Raw genomic sequence first — 21,623 nt, 5'->3', positions numbered from 1 at the left:
TCAGCATAGGCTAGAAGCAACTTGGTGAAATGCCTGGTCTTGACCCCTATCTTGACTAGTTACCTGGACAGACAAGGAACATATTGGGGAGGGAGGGAGATAGTCCTTGAAACAGCCTGCAGGCTCTGTTGATGCTGTGAGTAATCTCACAGTTCTATTAGGACCAAATATCCCCATGTTCTGTTACTTTCTTGTAGCCTGAAAGCCTGTTTAGTCAGTGGACACTGGGTGTTAAGTACTGCAAAGGATACAGAGTTGAATAAGACACACTCTGTGCCCCCTGAGAAGCTTAGAATTGTGGGGGGAGTAGGGAGGCAGTAGTGGATGAAGGACAGCCATATAATGACTAGTTACATAAGACAGAACAAGGTAAAATTTCCCACAGGTGTTAGCATTTGAACTTGACCCGAATAGGTAATATTGGCAGAGGAATGGAGAGGGGCATTGCAGGTTTTAGGGAATAGTGTGATGGAAGGTGGGAAGTTGTTAGATGACAGTCTGCTGTGATTGGAATACAGTGAACAGGGAAGGGTACGAAAGGATGAGATTAGGGTTTAAACTATCCTGTAGGTAAAGGGAGTCCGTTGGGGCTGTAGGACTGTAATAGGAGTATGTGTGGTGGATTGAGAGGGTGATTGGAGACAGTAGATTAGAACAGATGTCAAGTAAACTATGGCCTATGGGCTGAATCAGTCTGTTGCCTCTTTCCATGAAGTAATACTGGAACACAGCCACACTCATTTGTTCATCTATGACTGCTTTCATATTACCTTGTGGCAGAGTCAAATACTACAGAGACTGCTGGCCCTATACAGAAAATTTGCTGATCTTTGAGTTAGAAAGTAATTATGAAAGTTCCGTAAGAGGAGATAAATGTCAGGAGTAAGCCTGAAATGAATTGGAGGTGTCAAATGAGACTGCAGAAGCTGAGACAGTATGATTTAACAGAGAACACCTGCCCTACCTACCTCTCACAACTTTGTAAGAGTCAAATTTTCTGAAGGTCATGATGTCACAAAGGACACAGGACATGAGTAAGTCCTGGTTTGCCCTTATTAGCTGTGACCTTGGGCAAATCACTTAACTTTCCCAAAAGTTTAGGTGAATGTGTTGAATGAAACAAAAGAACCAATCAGGTTTTTCCTCATGACACAGAACTCTTACTCTGCTGCTTATCTATGCTTCACCCCCTAGGTTATGTCTGGGAAAGACAGATATCCTAGAAAACTTGGAACATAGTTTATAGTTTGAGTTGTGAAGCTGGGGACAGGTGGGCGGAAGGTGTGGGAGAGGGGCTCATGATAGTTTGAGGGCATACTGTGCCCTTCGCCTTCCCTAACTGCTGGCACTTGTTCTGGCCAGATATTTCTACCCTTCAACTTCCAGAGCATATTAGGTCCCTGCAAGACAAAAGGCTGAATTGATTTATTTCTTAGTCACCTTTCAAAGCAGGAAATGACATAAGTACCACTTGGCATCTCTTATGTTCTCCCTGCCACTACCCTGAGCCCCCAGTGCCTCACTCCCTTTTTCCTAGGACTGTGTGTGTCTACCCTGGAGGACAGGAAAAATCACTAGATGGGAGACTGCAGTGGTGGGTTCCAAACTCCTTTCTCCCTTTGGCTTTCTCTGTGACCTCAGCCAATTTGTTTTGGTCTCTGGCCCTTCAGATGACTTTAGCCACCTCTTGGGATCTGGACTTTATTCTGTAAGACTCCACTTTAGGATCACAGTCTTTTCTCTTTTTTCCCCTTTTATCCTGTGTACCCTTCTTTCAGTCTGGAGTATTTGTGTAAGTACACACCTCATTTGCTTCAAATTCACTGCCTTTGACTATGAGGAGAATAGTCATATCATTAGCTGTTTTTATTGACAAAGTTTCAGTAACTGGCACTCAGTCTAAGTGGAACAGACACTGGAGGTCAGGTCCAGCTGACCCCAGGGTTCAGTGAGGCATGGTGTCTCGAGGATGGGCCATCTATTCAGTACAGGCAAACATTTGGCCCTGACATCCTTGATAGAGTAGAGGAATAAGGGCCAGGCACTGATCCAGGCAATTTACATTTTTTGTTGTTGTTCTTTTTCATAACTCTGAGATAGGTGATATTATCACAGATAGCATTTTACAGATGTGGGAACTGAGTTTTAGAGGATCATTCAGTAGACAGTGACTGACTCATTGAGGATACAGAGGAATACCTAAATATTCCCTCTCCCCAAGTAGGGGAGAACGGTGGAAAAAACAGATATCAAAGCTCAGGAAGGCAGTTAAATAATAACGCCTAAGGATACCCAGTTTAGGTGGCCAGATACAGGGCTCAAACCCAGATCTGTATGCTTGCTATTTCCATGCTGCCTAGGAGAGCAGGAGGAAGGGTTGATGTCCAGGCCCTATGGGTAGGGGATGGGAATTAAGTATTTCTTGCCAGGAGTCAGAATTATTTGAGGGCTGAATTTGAGTTGCTGAATCCAACCTGAGGTGATAGAGCTAGGATAGAAGTGAGAGAGAAGGGAAGAGGTTTTAGAGACTGACAGGAGATTGTCCTCAGGTTAAAAAAAAAATCAAAAATTTTGTTACGATTCTGTAGATTATTCCAGTTTAAAAACTTGAACCATTTTCTTCTCACCACAGCCTTTGTGAATGCTGGCTTTTTTCCCCGGAGGCCCTGTCTTCCTTTTTTTCTGACCACGGCTAGGAGGCAGGTCATGGCTAGCTTTGAGCCATAGCGTCTTTCAGTCTGCTGCTTCACCCTGGGTCTTTGCCTGTGATGCCTCCAGTAGTGCTAGATGTGATTTCTTCATCTGTCAAATACGAGGATTGGACTAGCTGACTGAGGTCCTAGTGTTCTAAAGGGGTCCTTTATCCATCAGGCCTGAAATTCATAACTACACTGAATCTCAACTAAAATTCACAGATTGTGTTTTTGCCTGACCATCTACTTGTGGCTTAAGATTTAGGGTACAGTTGGCATTGTCTCTGAGGTCCTGGCCTTCCACCCCAGAGCCCCAGTCCTGGGGCTGAATCCACTTCTGCAGAGCACTGTCATTGCTTTCTAAATACCTATTCGGGAACTTATGTGTGAACTTGAAATTTGCATTTCCAGGTTCCACATTGAGGACACCTCCAAAGTTGTCTGTACTATAGGAAGTCCGAATGATGTGGGAAGTGCTTTGGTTAGAAGTAAGGAGACTGATTTGGGGCTTGCCACTCACTGCCTGCTTGCCTTCCACCACTTTGGACAGCTCTCTCCTCATTCTGGTCTTAACACCCCTTCTGTAAAATGGTGGGGCCTCTTCTAGCTCTGGTCTCATCAGGGACAAAAGGCCATCTTCTGTACCATTCATTTGCAGCGCACTGTCTGGCCCCAGCTTTGGTTTGTTGGTTACAGATTGTAAAGCCTTAGATTCTCGCTTCCAGCTCCAGAGGGGGAAGGGGAACCATCCAACTGTCTCATTAGCATGGAGAAAAGAAAACAGTAATTACTTGTGCCTCCCTTGATGATTCCTGCAGGGTTGGTTTTTCGGGGAAGGAAAAGGGGAAAACTGGAGACAGCTTTGGCTGAGGAGGGAGAGATGCTGTTAGCTGCCCAGAAAAGCAGAGGCAAGAATGATTGTCTCGCATGTGTGTCATATTCTCTGGACATTCCTCCAGGGAGCCTAGAGACTGCCTGGATTGAGTTTCATCTATTTATGGCATGTATAGTGTTCTCATACATGGACATGAATTGGGCTCAAGAGCCCTAACGTCACCTGTCATTAAGAAAGCAGCTGCCCTCCCAGGCCTCTCTTTGTGATATGCTGTGCGTCCTGACACCTGTCTTTATTGGGGAGTAGAAGAGGGTTTTACTGAGCCATTTTGTGACTTGGCTGCATTTTTATTATGTTGTGAGGTCATCTTTTTAACCTCCCCAGCAACACAGCCAGTTGGTTTATTATGCCAGGGCATAGGCAACACACAATAGAGCCAGTCAGAGTCAAGGTCAGGTATTCTTGTCTTTGGAAGGAGTTTGGAACTACAAGACCATGGGGTTTGGTCCAGGCTGGGAAGAGCTGACCTCACAAAGATTGAGGCAGTTAGAGTTTTGAGGCCAAGATGTTAGGGGGCAGGCTGAACAGAACTAAAATAGATTGGCAGATGTGGCTCCTGGGACAAAAACTGTTTGCTCTGTGGCCAGTCTCATACTCCCTGCTGTCTGGGCAGCTGCGCACCTTCACGTGCTGATGGTAGCAGAAATGGGCCTGAGACTCCCTGCAGGAGGGCCCTGCCTGACTGGACCTGGAGCTGTTACGCTATGATTGTGTCCTGTGACTGCTCGCTTGTGCCTTGGCTGTCACCCTGGAGGCCTAGAGAACTAGCTTCCATTTTCCTTCCTCTATCTCGAGGAAGATGTCACTTTAGAAACACCTTTTCAGTCTTCCTGTATTCCCTGGAGTTTGCTCTACTCTAAACAGCAGGGATTCTGTAGGGATGTTGTTCATTCACTAAGCCATGTCTTGACTGTTTGCAGCCCTGTGGACTGTAGCATGCCAGGCTCCTCTGTCCACTGTCTCCCAAAGTTTGCTCAGATTCATGTCCATTGAGTCAATGATGCTATCTAACCATCTCATTCTCTGCCCTCCCCTTCTCCTCCTGCCTTTAGTCTTTCCCAGCATCAGGGTCTTTTTCAGTAAATCAGCTCCTTGCATCAGGTGGCTGAAGTATTGGAGTTTCAGCTTTAGCATCAGTCCTTTCAATGAATATTCAGGGTTGATTTCCTTTAGGATTGACTGGTTTGATCTCCTTGCTGTCCAAGGGACTCTGAAGGGTCTTCCCCAGCACCACAACTTGAAAGCATTAATTCTTATGCCAGGGCATAGGCAACACACAATCAGCCTTCTTTATGGCCCAACTCTCACACCTGTACAAGACTACTGGGCCTGGCATAAGTGACTCAATGATAGGTATTTTTTTTTCCATCTAAGTACCACAAAAGATGAATCAAACAATAAAAAAGACTTAAGAGAAAGGAAAAATGTACTTTTGCTATTACTTATTATGTATCATTGGGGCTTCCCTGGTGGGTTAGACGGTAAAGAATCTGCTGACAGTGCAAGAGACCCAGGTTTGATCCCTGGATCTGGAAGATACCCTGGAGAAGGGAATGGCTGCTCCCTTCAGTATTCTGGCCTGGAGAATTAACACAGACAGACGAGCCTGGCAGGCTACAGTCCATGGGGTCAGTTCAGTTCAGTTCAGGCGCTCAGTTGTGTCCGACTCTTTGCGACCCCATGAACTGCAGCACGCCAGGCCTCCTTGTCCATCACCAATTCCCGGAGTCCACCCAAACCCATGTCCATTGAGTCGGTGATGCCATCCAGCCATCTCATCCTCTGTCGTCCCCTTCTCCTCCTGCTCTCAATCTTTCCCAGCATCGGGGTCTTTTGAAAGTTAGCTCCCCGCATCAGGTGGCCAAAGTATTGGAGTTTCAGCTTCAACATCAGTCCTTCCAATGAACACCCAGGACTGATCTCCTTCAGAATGAACTGGGTGGATCTCCTTGCAGTTCAAGGGACTCTCAAGAGTCGTCTCCAACACCACAGTTCAGAAGCATCAGTTCTTTGGTGCTCAGCTTTCTTTATGGTCCACCTCTCACATCCATACATGACTACTGGAAAAACCATAGCCTTGACTAGACGCACCTTTGTTGACAAAGTAATGTCTTTGCTTTTTAATATGCTGTCTAGGTTGGTCATAACTTTCTTTCCAAGGAGTAAGCGTTTTTTAATTCGCAGGCTACAGTCCATGGGGTCATGAAGAGTCAAACATGACTGAATGACTAATGCTTTCACTTTTTCATCATTAAGGCCCAAAGCCTTAGTTATTCTCATTTTTTCCTAATAACCTTTTATTGTTGTTGCTGCTGTTGTGTTTCTTTATTTTTTTAAAAATAGACTTAAATAGTTTAACTGTTTCTTGACAATCTTGTTTGATCCATCAGAAAATCCTGCAGGAAAGTAGATACTATGACCCTTATTTCACAGACAGAGGAAAAAGATCCAGAAAGGTGAAATGACTTGACATGGAAAGTCAGAACATGGAGCTTAGAGTCAGAACATGGAGCTTGAGATTTTGGTTGGACCTTCTAGACCTTAGAACAAAGGTTGATGGGGCAGTTATTTTATTCATTCACAGGTTCCCAAAGTACTTCGTGTCTTCTACTTGCCAGACTGTGTCAGATACTTGAGCTGTTACAGTTAAGAAGACCCTGCTGCTGCTGCTGCTGCTGCTAAGTCGCTTCAGTCACAGCAGCAGTAAACATCCTCTTTTCTTCTCCCCTCCCCCTCAGTTCAGTTCAGTCACTCAGTCCTGTCCAACTCTTTGCGACCCCATGGACCGAGGCATGCCAGGCCTCCCTGTCCCTCACCAACTCCTGGAGTTTACCCAAACTCATGTCCATTGAGTTGGTGATGTCATCCAAGCATCTCATCCTCTGTCATCCCCTTCTCCTCCTGCCCTCAATCTTTCCCAGCATCAGGGTCTTTTCAAATGAGTCAGCTCTTTGCATCAGGTGGCCAAAGTATTGGAGTTTCAGCTTTAACATCAGTCCTTCCAATGAACACTCCAGACTGATCTCCTTTAGGATATTGACTGGTCGGATCTCCTTGCAGTCCAAGGGACTCTCAAGAGTCTTTTCCAACACCACAGTTCAGAAGCATCAATTCTTTGGCGCTCAGCTTTTTTCACAGTCCAACTTTCACATCCATACATGACCACTAGAAAAACCATAGCCTTGACTAGATGGACCTTTGCTGGCGAAGTAATGTCTCTCCTTTTTAATATGCTTTCTAGGTTGGTCATAACTTTCCTTCCAAGGAGTAAGCGTCTTTTAATTTCATGGCTCCAGTCACCATCTGCAGTGATTTTGGAGTCCCCCAGAATAAAGTCAGCCACTGTTTCCGCTGTTTCCCCATCTATTTGCCATGAGGTGATGGGACCAGATGCCATGATCTTAGTTTTCTGAATGTTGAGCTTTAAGCCAACTTGTTCACTCTCCTCTTTCACTGTCATCAAGAGGCTCTTTAGTTCTTCTTCACTTTCTACCATAAGGGTGGTGTCATCTGCATATCTGAGGTTATTGATATTTCTCCCAGCAATCTTGATTCCAGCTTGTGCTTCCTCCAGCCCAGTGTTTCTCATGATGTACTACTCTGCATATAAATTAAATAAGCAGGGTGACAATATACAGTCTTGATGTACTCCTTTCCCTATTAGGAACCAGTCTGTTGGTCCATGTCCAGTCCTAACTGTTGCTTCCTGACCTGCATACAGATTTCTCAGGAGGCAGGTCAGGTGGTCTGGTATTCCCATCTCTTGAAGAATTTTCCACAGTTTATGGTGATCCACCCAGTCAAAGGCTTTGGCATAGTTAATAAAGCAGAAATAGATGTTTTTCTGAAACTCTCTTGCTTTTTCGATGATCCAGCTGCTGCTGCTGCTAAGTCACTTCAGTCGTGTCCCACTCTGTGTGACCCCATAGACGGCAGCCCACCAGGCTCCCCCGTCCCTGGGACTCTCCAGGCAAGAACACTGGAGTGGGTTGCCATTTCCTTCTCCAAAGCATGAAAGTGAAAAGTGAAAGTGAAGTCACTCAGTCGTGTCCGACTCTTGGCGATCCCATGGACTGCAGCCTACCAGGTCCCTCCATCCATGGGATTTTCCAGGCAAAAGTACTGGAGTGGGGTGCCATTGCCTTCTGATGATCCAGCGGATGTTGGCAGTTTGATCTCTGGTTCCTCTGCTTTTTCTAAAACCAGCTTGAACATCTGAAAGTTCACGGTTCACATATTGCTGAAGCCTGGCTTGGAGAATTTTGAGCATTACTTTACTAGCGTGTGAGATGAGTGCAATTGTGCGGTAGTTTGAGCATTCTTTCGCGTTGCCTTTCTTAGGGATTAGAATGAAGACTGACCTTTTCCAGTCTTGTGGCCACTGCTGAGTTTTCCAAATTTGCTGGCATATTGAGTGCAGCACTTTCACAGCATCATCTTTCAGGATTTGAAATAGCTCCACTGGAATTCCATCACCTCCACTAGCTTTGTGCATAGTGATGCTTCCTAAGGCCCATTTGACTTCACATTCCAGGATGTCTTGACTCTAGATGAGTGATCACACCATCTGGGTTGTGAAGATCTTTTTGTATAGTTCTTCCCCTCCCCCTACCCCCATTCAAATCATTGGATTTTGAGGTAGAAAGAGCTCCAGAGTTTATCTGGTCTTCCTTTCATGTTGCTACATGAGTAAGGCAGATCATGAAGCAAGCACATAGACTTTGGTGTAAAGTAAAGCAGACATAGGTTCAAATCCTAGCTCTGCTGCTTGCTAGCTATTTGACTGAATGATACACTTAGCCTCCTCACCCATCTTCAGTTTTAGTCACTAAATCGTGTCCAGCTCTGTTGTGACCCCATGGCCTGTAGCCTGCCAGGCTCCTCTGTCCATGAGATTTCCCAGGCAAGAATACTGGAGTGGGTTCCTTCTCCAAGGGATCTTCCTAACCTAGGGGTTGAACCTGTGTCTCCTGCATTGGCAGGCGGATTCTTTACCACTGAGCCACCAGGGAAGACCCGTATTCAGTTACCTTGGCTATAAAGTGGGCATTCCATCACTTGCTTCACAGGGTATTAGGATCAGGAGGGTTGCCAACATAACACCTAGTCCAGCAGTAGCCCAGGTCTTTCTGTCACCCTGCATCAAGGCCTGGCCTAAGCCGTTGCTCAAATGAAGCTTCTGAGGCCACTTCTAGTCAGACTGATTCCCACCACCCCTCCCCGACCCCCCGCCACTTTTACAATACATAGCACTCTTGAAACTGTTAGGTTGTGCGTAATATTCTTTTTTTTTTTTTTTAAAGATTTGATTTATATTTGATTTATAAGGTTGTGTTATTTTGTATTAGTTTCTGGTGTACAACAAAGTGATTCAGTTATATGAATGTGTATTTTTTGTATTTTCCAATATGATTTATTGTAGGATATTAAATATAGGTTCCTGTGTTATACAATAGGACCTTGTTTATTTTATATATAGTTTGTATCTGCTAATCCCAAACTCCTATTCTCACATCCCCCCTTCCCCTTTGGTAACTATAAGTTTGTTTTCTTTGTCTGTGAATCTATTTCTATTTTGCAAATATTCATTTGCATCATATTTTAGATTCTACATATAAGTGGTATACAGTATTTTTCTTTCTGGCTTATTTCACCTAGTACGATAATCTGGGTTCATCCATGTTGCTGCAGATGGCACTGTTTGATTCTTTTTTATGGCTGAGTAAATCACTACAGATGGTGACTGCAGCCATGAAATTAAAAGATGCTTACTCCTTGGAAGGAAAGTTATGACCAACCTAGATAGCATATTCAAAAGCAGAGACATTACTTTGCCAACAAAGGTCCGTCTAGTCAAGGCTATGGTTTTTCCCGTGGTCATGTATGGATGTGAGAGTTGGACTGTGAAGAAGGCTGAGCGCCAAAGAATTGATGCTTTTGAACTGTGGTGTTGGAGAAGACTCTTGAGAGTCCCTTGGACTGCCAGGAGATCCAACCAGTCCAATCTGAAGGAGATTTCTTTGGAAGGAATGATGCTAAAGCTGAAACTCCAGTACTTTGGCCACCTTATGCGAAGAGTTGACTCATTGGAAAAGACTCTAATGCTGGGAGGGATTGGGGGCAGGAGGAGAAGGGGACTACAGAGGATGAGATGGCTGGATGGCATCACTGACTCGATGGACGTGAGTCTGAGTGAACTCCGGGAGTTGGTGATGGACAGGGAGGCCTGGTGTGCTGTGATTCATGGGGTTGCAAAGAGTTGGACACGACTGAGCGACTGATCTGATCTGATCTGAATATTCTATTGTGGTTTTATTAATCATTGTAAAGATTCAGTGTTGTCTTGTGCTGACATAGCCGTATTTTCAAGAGGTGACAGAACTCACACAATGAAGACATGTCTGGAATGAGACCATAGTGGGATGAGATCTTTCCAGTTACCTGAGTACTGCTGTACCAGGCTGTGTGTATATGGAGTTCTTCAACTGAGGCCTTCAAGGCGAGTCAGTTGTGCCATGTTGGGAGGTAGGGCAGTGGAAGCTGGATCAATGGAAAACTCAGCTAGCTATTTATGTTAGATCCAGCTTTTAAAACACAAGTCTTCCAAACTTTCTGAAGAAGGCGTACTTTCTTATCTACCCTTTGGCCTTATGTCTGGCACCTGTATCTTTGATGATTTTTTTTTTTTTTTTTTAAATTTTGATTGTGCTGTGTCTTCGTTGCTGCATGCGGGCTCTCTAGTTGCATTGAGCAGGGGCTACTCTTCTTTGTGGTGCCTGGGCTTCTCATTGTCGTGGCTTCTCTTGTTGCAGCTCACAGGCTCAGTAGTTGTGGTATGCCGGCTTAGGTGCTCCATGGCATGTTGGATCTTCCCAGACCAGGGATCCAGCCTGTGTCATCTGCATTGGCAGGTGGATTCTTACCCAGTGTGTCACCAGGGAAGTTCTAATGATTGTTCTTTTTGACCTATTTTGGATTTTTAAAAAAATAAACAGGAAAAGCAAAACATAAAAAAAGTTCTCGTGTGTGTGTGTGTGTGTGTGTATACAAGCCACACCTTTCATGTCTTGGCTGTTGTAAATAGTGCTGCTGTGGACATTGTGGGGTGTGTATCTTTTTGAATTAAGAGTTTTCTCTGGATATATATCCAGGAGTGGGATCATACAGTAACTGTGTTTTAGTTTTTAAGAATCTGCATACTGCTTTCCCATAGCCTGCCTAATATTCTTAGTATATTTGTAGGAAGTTGACACAGTCTTGCCCTGGACTACTAGGAGCCCAAGGATAAGATTTGTTCTCTTTCAACCCTGCATCTGCTATAATCCCCAACCTAGAGTTGAAACTGTGGCTAACTAGACCCAAGAATTGTTTTTTGATTGATTGGATAGAAGACTTGGGAGGATTTGCAGCTGACAGAGCTGTTAAAGATTTGTCTGGGTCTCCCACCTTCACTCTTCCCCTTTCCTCTCCTGTTACAGTATCACATTGATTCTTAAAAAAATCCTTGTGTTGTAGACAGGATGGGAATTGTATCTCTATTTTGTAATTAAGGAATCTGAGGCTCATATTAAAACTCAGGTCTCTTGTTAGGAGATAGATCCATAGTAAGAGTAGTAGAAATTTGAACAGAAATCTTAACTGACTAGGTCTTCATCGTCTAGAAGCAGTAGTAATGTTTACACGGAAGAAAAACAGAGGAACTGTTCTGAAGCCTTAGTGGATGGTGAGAACAGAGCTTTGATTGTAGTCACAGCCAGAGGTATTTTCAAGAACACAACAGAGAGGAGAGGAAGGGTTCAGGATAACTTCACCTAATTGTTAGGCCTTGAAGATTAAGATGAATTTGAATATGAATAAATGAAGAGAGTCGTTCCAGGTGAGACAGCAACATGGATAAAAGTATGGTAACTGGAAGGCCCACGGTCGTAAGTGATGACTAGACCCGTGGTGTAAGAGTCTAGAGAGCAAGGCTGAGGTGATTGGGAGCCATGCCATTTTTTGGAGCAGGGGAGTGGCATTAGGAACAGGAGTTTAAAAGTGTGGGCTCCAATAGATTGGAGTAGAAGGCGCGGGGGAAGACTAGTGAAAGAGAGACCAGGGAAGAGGCTACTCTTAACAGCCTGTTCTTGTAATGTCAGTAAATTCTAAGAAATATTCCAGCAGTGCAGGCAGGAGATAATGAGATCCTGAAGCAATCCTTCTCAGAATGGCTGTCATTCCTTCTTGGAAATAAAATAGTACATGTAAAGTGCTTAACCCAGTACCTAGACGATTTCAAAGTGTGCGTTAAATGTTAATGGCAGTTAAATGACTGTTGTGGTGGTGGTGATTATCATAGTTTTGTGCTCACAGTATCCTCTGGAACTACCTGGCTGAAGGACTCAGGAGTCAACTGGTGTTTAGTAAAAAGCCTGGACTGCAAGTAAATGGAGAGTATCCCAGGGTTGGGTATAAATGAGGGCTCTGAGTCATGTCAGCCAGGACTAGAGCATGCGTTTTCTGTCTTTTTTCTTCTGTTTTTTGAGGAGTGGTATAATGTGTGATTAAGAAGGCAAGCCCTGGAGGTTGAACTCAGGTTGAAGTCCCAAGTCTGCCATCTACTAGCTGTGTGACTTGGGGCAAATTTACTTAGCATCTCTGTATCTGTTTTACCTTAGAAAAAGTGAAGAATGTAATATCACACCAACCTTACAAGAGTTTGTAAAGATTTAAAGAGTTAATACAACCAAAGGGTTTACAACAAGGCTTGGCACTGTGCTACTATTCTCTTTACCCCAGTCATTTCTACCCCACCTTCCAAGTAATATATAGGAGTTTCTCTGTCCCAACAGAGGACGGGGTAAGTGGAGAAAACTGAAGTCAGCCTCATAGTGCTTGGAAGTTTCTCCCATCTGGGTTCTAGGTTTTGGAAGCCTGGAGGAACCTCTTTCTTTCCATCACTACATTCTAGTTCTGTAGACTTTCTTGGTCTTAGTGTAACAAGCTTCCTCTTGCCCATTATTGCCTCAGGGCTTTTGTGTTTATTTCCCTTCTCTGAAGCTCTCTTCCTCTGATCTTTGCAGATCTCACCCCCTTACTTGGGTCTCTGTCTAGTGACTGCTTCTTGGAGAAGTCTTCCTTAACTTTTATCTAAAATAGACCTCATTTCACTCATAGTCGTTCTTTCTTTCCTTGCTCTGCTTTATTTTTCTTTATAGCCCTTAGCACAACCTAAAACTGTTTATTAACCTATTTTTTGCTAGGTTGCAAGACCTGTAAGGGCAGGAACTTCAAATGCATGCATTGACCTAAGCTCAGGCCTGTTTTGAGCAAGACCCTGACTGACTTCTCTCTGTTCTAGGTGAGCCCTCTTCCCTGAGGCAGTTGGTGCTGACCCTGTAACACAAAAGAACTTGCCGGCTGAGCTCAGCCTTGCTACTGGTGAGTGAGGGTACCTGGGCAAGCTTGGGCCAAGATACAAAGTGACTAGTTTGGGGCTTATTTTTACCCTTAGTACAGATAACTTACAGGTAATTACTCTCCTACTCCATGCCTAAGAGACTGTCATAGGCAGACAGTCTGGGATCACTTGCCATAAATAAAGCAAAAGCACGCTCAATTCCTTCTGGCTTCTGCCTGCTACTTTCTGCTGTGTGGTATCCTGGACCTGGCTAAACCCATTCTCCCACAAACTCTCTTAACATGACTTCATAGACTTTTCTGATTTCAGTCTTGAGTGTGACCTACCAAGCCCAGACTTGGTTTTGGGAAATCCTGTGGTTTTATCAGTCCTGCAGAATATCGATCATCAGTGGAGCTGGGGATGGAGAGTTAGAGTGGGGCTTTGTGAAGGGAAAGTCCAGCAAAATTTAGAAGGAAGACTGCAGATGGTGAAATAGGATGGGAAGTCAACATAATAAGAATCAGTTGTGTTATGGATCTCATTTATACTATATAAAATCCCATTTTATAGATGAGGGAATTGAGGCTTAGGAAACTGAAGTAATATGCCCAGGGTTTATGCCTGGAAATCCATAAAGCTGATCTTAGAATCCAGGTCAGTCTGTGAATACCATTCTCTCTGACTTGGCATGCTTTCCTTGGACTGCTAATCTCCTTGGAATCATGATTTTTCTTATAAAATTCAAGAAGACAGACCTTCTTAGGGGTTCAGGAAGGAGGCCTAGTTATTTGAAAGGCCCAGCAAGGCAGGCAAGAGGTGGGGGTCCCTTCTGAGCAAGGACATTTTTAGTGAGGTGGGCCAAGAGGCTGGAAGGAAGAACCTCCAAGCAGGCAGAGACCCAGGCTTAAATATGAGTGGACGGAGAAGAAAACATCTGTAACACTTGGGACCCCATGAGCACTTGGGCTAGCATAGACAGGGACCTGGTGAGCTGACTTGTAGTTGGAAACCCTGGGGGTTTATTGTCTCTCTCAATAGTTACCTTTGGATAATCTGTTTGCCTATTTTTGTTAGAGTGCCTCCATGTACCTTCACATGTTTATTTTGTGTATACCAACCATATAGGATGTTGTAGAGAATCAAATGGGAAATGCAAGTTGGAAAGCTTTGCGAATTGTAAAAACTGAAGTGAGAGAAGTGAGAAGAAAGCGTTACAGGTGTCTCTGGCATCTCAGTCCCTGACCTTTAGCCACCCGGCTCCCCAAAGGCAAAAGGGAAGGTTTTGTCTTGGAAATCTACACTGTAAATTTTCTCCCATGCCCTCTTCTTCCTCTCCTCCTGCTGCAGGCCCTACCAGAAAACAGTTGAAAAGTTCCACAAATTCAGTCTTTCCAGGGCACAGAGACAGAACCAGGCAGCATTGGCAGCCATCATTTGCAGCGTGTAGTCTGCGGAGTACAGGTTTAAATGCACTCTCACAGCTTGCCTCCAAGTCCACTGCCAGTACAGATGTCATGGTTGTTTTCAGGAGTCCATCCACAGCATGTGTCTGTATTCACTGACTGCTTCCACTGGGATGTTGCTTTGTTACCTACTGTTATCTTAGACCAGGAGGGCTATTCCTATTTTGGCCCTAGGTTCCCCACTTACTGCCACCCCTCACTACTATTAGTGAAAAACTCATGTATACTGTAGCCTCATATCCTATCAGAGGCTGTGATCATTTCACTTTTCCCACCATTTCTCTCATCCTTGGCCAGTGATAGAGTTCTTCATACTCTCTTCGTATTCTGTAGTAAGGGACATTCTTTTCTTCCCGCTGCCCGCCTGAGGGTGCACAGAGGGATCTGTGCCCCCACTTGAGGCTCCTGGAAATCTGCTTTGACCAACCTTCCCTCCTTTTCTAAATCTCCAGACACTTACTGTCATCTCTTTTTGTCTTGGTTAATCTAATGTTCTTTAGCTTCTGGCCTTTCCATGGCCTGGGCATCAAGCTTGGATTTTATTGTTCTTATGACAGCTGCCCTGCGAAGTAGTTCCATTGTTGATTCTTTTAAAATATGAATGCTACTGCTAAGTCGCTTCAGTCGTGTCCGACTCTGTGCGACCCCATAGACGGCAACCTACTAGGCTCCCCCGTCCCTGGGATTCTCCAGACAAGAACACTGGAGTGGGTTGCCATTTCCTTCTCCAATGCATGAAAGTGAAAAGTGAAAGTGAAGTTGCTCAGTCGTGTCCGACCCTCAGCGACCCAAAGGACTGCAGCCTTCCAGGCTCCTCTGTCCATGGGATTTTCCAGGCAAGAGTACTGGAGTGGGGTGCCATTGCCTTCTCCGAAAATATGAATGGTTCCATGTAAAAAACTGTATAATATACTGATACACATGTAATAGCTTATTTATCTAACATCCTCAATTTTCCAGAATCCAGCTAAAAAACAAAAGGTAGCAAAGCATGTGTCATACCTTGCACAGTGCTAATTTATTCCTTTTTATGTGTTGTTGTAACAAGCTTAACAATCTGGTTTCTAAACCCCCAGAAGATTAAGAACAGGGCATATAAAGGGGAGGAGGAGCTGCTATATTAGCAGCAGCAGAGGTGAGAGCTGAAAGCCAACTGTAAGGGAGATATAAAAGAAGAATGATAAGACAGAAAAGTTAAAATGGGTATGAAGGCCGTACTTTAAGGGCAACAGCCCTGTAGACATCTGTACACTTCAGTAAGGTAGGGCTAGGTAATTTTTAAGGTAGTTCTTGAAGGCCAGTAGTATCAAAGAATATTTAATTATTTGCAGTGTCTGCTATAGTATCAGATGCTACATTGAATGCTCTACATAAATTGATTTTGTTTTCATCACACCTTGAAAGGTAGGTGGTGATATTCTCATTTTATAAATTATAGAGACTTAGAGAGGGACACACCCACTCCAGTGTTCTTGCCTGGAGAATCCCAGGGACAGGGGAGCCTGGTGGGCTGCCGTCTGTGGGTTCGCAGAGAGTCTGACACAACTGAAGCGACTTAGCAGCAGCAGCAGCAGCAGAGAGGGACACACAGGCAGTGACTGGAAGAGCTAACAAACTTAGAATTTAGAAGAATCTGGTTCTAAAAAGCCAAGTTTTTTCTATTATTCTGCACCGTCTCTTCAGCTGTGGCCTAAAACCTCAGTCCTTCGCAGCCTCTTGGGACAGTGGTTCCCTCCACCATTCATTCTCTTGAATATGAATGTCTTTTCCTTTTAAAGATATCCATTCATTTAGTGCCTATTTATTGAGTGTCCACTATGTGCCAGGCACAGTTTTAAGTGTTTGAAATGTAGCAGTGAAGAAAATAGTTTTCTCTCCTGTAGCCTAAATTCTAGTGGAATATAAACAAATGAATATGTTGAAAAATAAAGCAGGAAAAGGGAATAGGGAGGCACCATGTGATGAAAGAAGGCCTCCATGAGAAAATAAAATCTGTACAGAAATATGTACAAGATGCAGTAGTGTGAGCTGTGTGTATATCTTGGGGAATAACATTCCAGGCATAGAGTTTGGTAAGTTTGGAGGCCCTGAAACAGGAGCACGCTTAATGTTTTGAGGAACAAAGGAGGCCAATGTAGCTAGAGATGAATTGAGCAATAGGAGGAGTGGATTATGGAGAAGTCACAAGGGTAGACAAGAACTCAGATCACGTGGGGCTTTATTCTCAGCGAAACAGGAAGCCGCTGGACATGTTTGAGTAGGTGAATGACATAATCTAACGTCCATTTAAAAAAAGAATCCCTCTGCATGATTGTATCGGCCAGGACCTCCAATATGTTGTTGAACATAATTGGTGAAAACAGACACTCTTACCTTGTTCCCAGTTCTAAAGAGAAGGGATTCAGTCTTTCTGAGTACTTAAGTGTGATACCAGTAAGTATGATGTTTGCTGCAGGGCTTTTTGGTAGACTTCTATTTATCAGGCTAAGTAAGTTCTCTATTTCTACTTTTTTCAGAGGTTTTATTATGGATGGATGTTGAATTTTGTTTGTGTGGTTTTTTATCCTTTATTCTACTAACATGGCACTATGATAATTGATTTTTGGATATTAAACCAACATCATTCCTAGAATGAATCCCACTTGGCTATAGTGTATAATCCTTTTTGTATGGTCTTGATTTGGTTTACTAATATTTTGTTGAAGATTTTTGCCTGTATTCATGAGAGATGTCGGTCACTAGTTTTCTTGTTATGTCTTTGGTTTTGGTGTCAGGGTAATCCTGGTCTCTTAGGCTAGAGAGTCTTCCCTCTGTTTTCTGGGAGAGTTTGTGAAGGATTGTGATTTCTTTTTTGAATTTTTTAGAAACATATTTCTTATTTTAATTATTCTCGGCTGCGCTGGATCTTTGTCGCTGCACTTGTTCTTTCTCTAGTTGTGGTGCGTGGGCTTCTCTCTCATGGTGGCGGCTTCTGTCCTTCTGGAGCACGGGCTCTAGGCACCTGGGCTCAGTAGTTAAGGCTTATGGGCTTAGTGGCCCTGAGGCATGTGGAATCTTTCTGAACCAGGTGCTGAACTCAAGTTCCCTGCATTGACAGGCAGATTCTTAACCACTGAACAACCAGGGAAGTCTTTGATTTTAAATGTTTGATAGAACAAGCCATGTGGACCTGAACTTTTCTCTGCTGGAAGATTCTTAATTACTAATTCAAAAATTCTCATGATAGGTCTACTCAGATGTACTGTGTTTTTTTTTTTTTTCTTTTGTGTCGATAATTTCTGTGTGTCTAGGAATTTGTCCCCTTCATCTAAGTTGTTTAATTTTGTGGCTTAAAGTTGTTCATAGTATTGCCTTATAATCTTTTTTAACTCTAGAAGGTGATAACCCTTTTTTTGTTTCTGATTTTGGCAATTTGTATTTTCTCTGTTTTTCTCTTGGTCAGCCTTACTGAAGGTTTAATTTTGTTGATTTTTTTCAAAGAACCAGCTTTTGGTTTCATTGTTTTTCTGTTCCACTGATCTCTTCCTTTAATATTTGTTTTTCCTAACTTTAGCTTGCTTTGGATTTAGTTTGTTCTTTTTCTAGTTTCTCAAGTCTTAAGTTACTTTTTTAAGGCACTCGCATCCGAAATGAAACTCTTCTTCAGGCATGACTGACCTGCGGACTGTCACATGCTCCTCAGTAGTAGTCTCTGGAGAACTATCTGGAGCTTCAGGGAGGGCCTGACTCAGACACAGTGGGGGAGACAGGTGGTCCACAGTGTTGTGCCACCAGTAGGAAGAAGGGGTCTAGGGCTTGACCCATAGCACACAGCAGCCTGGATCCTGCCTGCCCCAAGTGCCCCACCACCACCTGAGATTTGTGTGGGTGGGCCTGAGATCCCTCACCCTCATACAAAGGGTATGTGCCCCCATGCTGGCTGGGGCAGGCCTCAGATGGGGACAGTTTAGTCGGTAGTAATGTGATACATGGGAAACCAAGCTTTCTCCACTTTCCTAGGAGATTTTGCCTGATACAGAGCTAGAGGAGACCACGGCCCACCTCACAGACTTCAGAGACAGATGGCTTTGGAAGCCTTACCAGGTTCCTGTTAATGACTGAGATTCTAAGCAGAAATTTGATTGCATCAAAGATACAAGGCTTAAAGGCAGATACCAAATAAGTATGCTTAAAAATGAGGATACTTATTTGTGGCCTTTAAAAGTTTCCTCAATGTTCAGTTCAGTTCAGTTGAATTGCTCAGTCGTGTCCAACTCTTTGCGACCCCATGGCCTGCAGCACGCCAGGCTTCCCTGCTGCTGCTAAGTCGCTTCAGTCGTGTCCGACTCTGTGCAACCCCATAGACGGCAGCCCACCAGGCTCCCCTGTCCCTGGGATTCTCCAGGCAAGAACACTGGAGTGGGTTGCCATTTCCTTCTCCAATGCATGAAAGTGAAAACATAAAGTGAAGTTGCTCAGTTGTGTCCGACTCCTAGCGACCCCGTGGACTGCAGCCCTCCAGGCCCCTCCGTCCATGGGATTTTGCAGGCAAGAGTACTGGAGTGGGGTCCAGGCTTCCCTGTCCATCGCCAACTCCCAGAGTTTACTCAAACTCATGTCTCTTGAGTCGATGATGCCATCCAACCATCTCATCCTCTGTCTTCCCCCTCTCCTCCTGCCTTCAATTTTTCCCAGCATCAGGGTCTTTTCAAATGAGTCAGTTTTTTTCACATCAGGTAGCCAAAGTATTGGAGTTTCAGCTTCAACATCAGTCCTTCCAATGAATACTCAGGACTGATTTCCTTTAGGATTGACTGGTCAGATCTCCTTGCAGTCCAAGGGACTCTCAAGAGTCTTCTCCAACACCACAGTTCAAAAGCGTCAATTCTTTGGTGCTCAGCTTTCTTTATAGTCCAACTCTCACATCCATACGTGACTACTGGAAAAACCATAGCCTTGACTAGACGGACCTTTGTTGGCAAAGTAATGTCTTTGCTTTTTAATGCTGTCTAGGTTGGTCATAACTTTCCTTCCAAGGAGTAAGCGTCTTTTAATTTCATGGCTGCAATCAGCATCTGCAGTGGTTTTGGAGCCCAGAAAAATAAAGTCAGCCACTGTTTCCCTATCTATTTCCCGTGAAGTGATGGGACCAGATGCCATGATCTTAGTTTTCTGAATGTTGAGCTTTAAGCCAACTTTTTTACTCTCCTCTTTGACTTTCATCAAAAGGCTCTTTAGTTCCTCTTCACTTTCTGCCATAATGGTGCTGTCATCTGCATATCTGAGGTTATTGATATTTCTCCCAGCAATCTTGATTCCAGCTTGTGCTTCCTCCAGCCCAGTGTTTCTCATGATGTACTCTACATACAAGTTAAATAAGCAGGGTGACAATATACAGTCTTGACATACTCCTTTTCCTATTTGGAACCAGTCTGTTGGTTCATGTCTAGTCCTAACTGTTGCTTCCTGACCTGCATACAGATTTCTCAAGAGGCAGGTCAGGTGTTCTGGTATTCCCATCTCTTGAAGAGTTTTCTACAGTTTATGGTGATCCACACTGTCAAAGGCTTTGGCATAGTCAATAAAGCAGAAATAGATGTTTTTTCTGGAACTCTCTTGCTTTTTTGATGATCCAGTAGATGTTGGCAATTTGATCTCTGGTTCCTCTGCCTTTTCTAAATCCAGGTTGAACATCAGCAAGTTCACAGTTCACGTACTGTTGAAGCCTGCTTGGAGAATTTTGAGCATTACTTTACTAGTGTATGAGATGAGTACAATTGTGCGGTAGTTTGAGCATTCTTTGGCATTGCCTTTCTTTGGGATTGGAATGAAAACTGACCTTTTCCAGTCTTGTGGCCACTGCTGAGTTTTCCAAATTTGCTGGCATATTGAGTGCAGATTTTCACAGCATCATAGCATCGTCTTTTAGGATTTGAAAGAGCTCAACTGGAATTCCATCACCTCCACTAGCTTTGTTCATAATGATGCTTCTTAAGGCCCACTTGACTTCACATTCCAGGATGTCTGACTCTAGGTGAGTTATCATACCGTCATGATTATCTGGGTTGGGAAGATCTTTTTTGTACAGTTCTTCTTGCCACTTCTTCTTAATATCTTCTGCTTCTGTTAGGTCTGTACTATTACTGTCCTTTATTGAGCCCATCTTTGCATGAAATGTTCCCTTGGTATCTCTTATTTTCTTGAAGAGATCTCTAGTCTTTCCCATTCTATTGTTTTCTTCTATTTCTTTGCATTGATCACTGAGGAAGGCTTTCTTATCTCTCCTTGCTATTATTCTTTGGAACTCTGCATTCAGATGGGTGTATCTTTCCTTTTCTCCTTTGCTTTTCATTTCTCTTCTTTTCACAGCTATTTGTATGGCCTCTTCAGACAGCTATTTTGCTTTTTTGCATTTCTTTTTCTTGGGGATGGTCTTGATCCCTGTCTCCTGTACAGTGTCACGAACCTCTATCCATAGTTCATCAGGCACTCTGTCTATCAGATCCAATCCCTTGAATCTATTTCTCACGTCCTCATCTGTAGACATGAAATAACAGTTTCTATCCAGCAGCTGTGAAAGATGCATTTCAAATGAGTGCTGTATGAAACTGTTAGATACTATATGCATGTAAGGGACTATTAATGTTAGTAATTATGGTCCTAGGGACTGGAACAGTCTGAGAAGGGGCAGGAGCAGTGGCAGTACACTATTGCCCTTCAAGGTGTGGGTCATGAACAGTTGACCAAAGTGGACTTTGCAGCTTAATGTAAAGCAGGGGTTCATTGTCTGCCAGTGTAATTATCCAATGGCTTCCAGGGCTTTCTGTGGAGAAACTCTGAGTGAAGCCCTGAGAGCAGTTCAGCTTAGATGCAGCTATCTCTGTTCTCTCCCCATCCAGGAATGTTGCCCACATTTTATTACTTTGGTTCCAGAGGCAGCTGGCTTTCTTGAGGGTTACTGTCATAGGAAACAGGAAGGTCAAGCTCACTTAGAGGGAAGGAGTAGTATGCAAAAGACTCTGGGTCCTGTTAGGCCCTGTGTCCCCCTCCTTCCCCAATTTTCATTAAGATTAAAGAGGATCTTTCTGTCCCGCTGGAGCAACAAACTTGACAGAGGAGGGACTGGCAGCTACTAGAGGGAAATTTTAAGGCCATTGACTGTGGCAGAGAGGTAGGATCTGAGCTTAAAAATAAGGCCAAGAGATCAAAAA

The 21,623-nt window shown here is 43.9% G+C and overlaps 1 protein-coding gene across 21 annotated transcripts in view; it reads left to right on the top strand.

Annotated features, from left to right (window-relative positions):
• The window catches only part of RALY (RALY heterogeneous nuclear ribonucleoprotein), a 91,375-nt gene that overhangs the window by 29,415 nt on the left and 40,337 nt on the right, over positions 1-21,623 (top strand). For 19 of the 21 annotated variants that reach the window (XM_086332307.1, XM_086332295.1, XM_086332300.1 and 16 more), the window contains exon 2: positions 12,929-13,008. The exons of the other annotated variants lie outside the window; for them this stretch is intronic. The gene's annotated coding sequence lies outside the window, so the exon portion shown is untranslated. The remainder of the gene's footprint in view (positions 1-12,928; positions 13,009-21,623) is intronic. 21 annotated transcript variants of the gene reach the window in all.

This window comes from Bos grunniens, chromosome 13, assembly GCF_055505025.1.
Source record: "Bos grunniens cultivar Pamir isolate PY7600 chromosome 13, Bosgru_T2T1.0, whole genome shotgun sequence".
In the NCBI taxonomy this organism is placed as follows: domain Eukaryota; kingdom Metazoa; phylum Chordata; class Mammalia; order Artiodactyla; family Bovidae; genus Bos; species Bos grunniens.
Note: the sequence above shows the minus strand (reverse complement) of the source record. Positions and strands in the feature narration are given on the sequence as shown.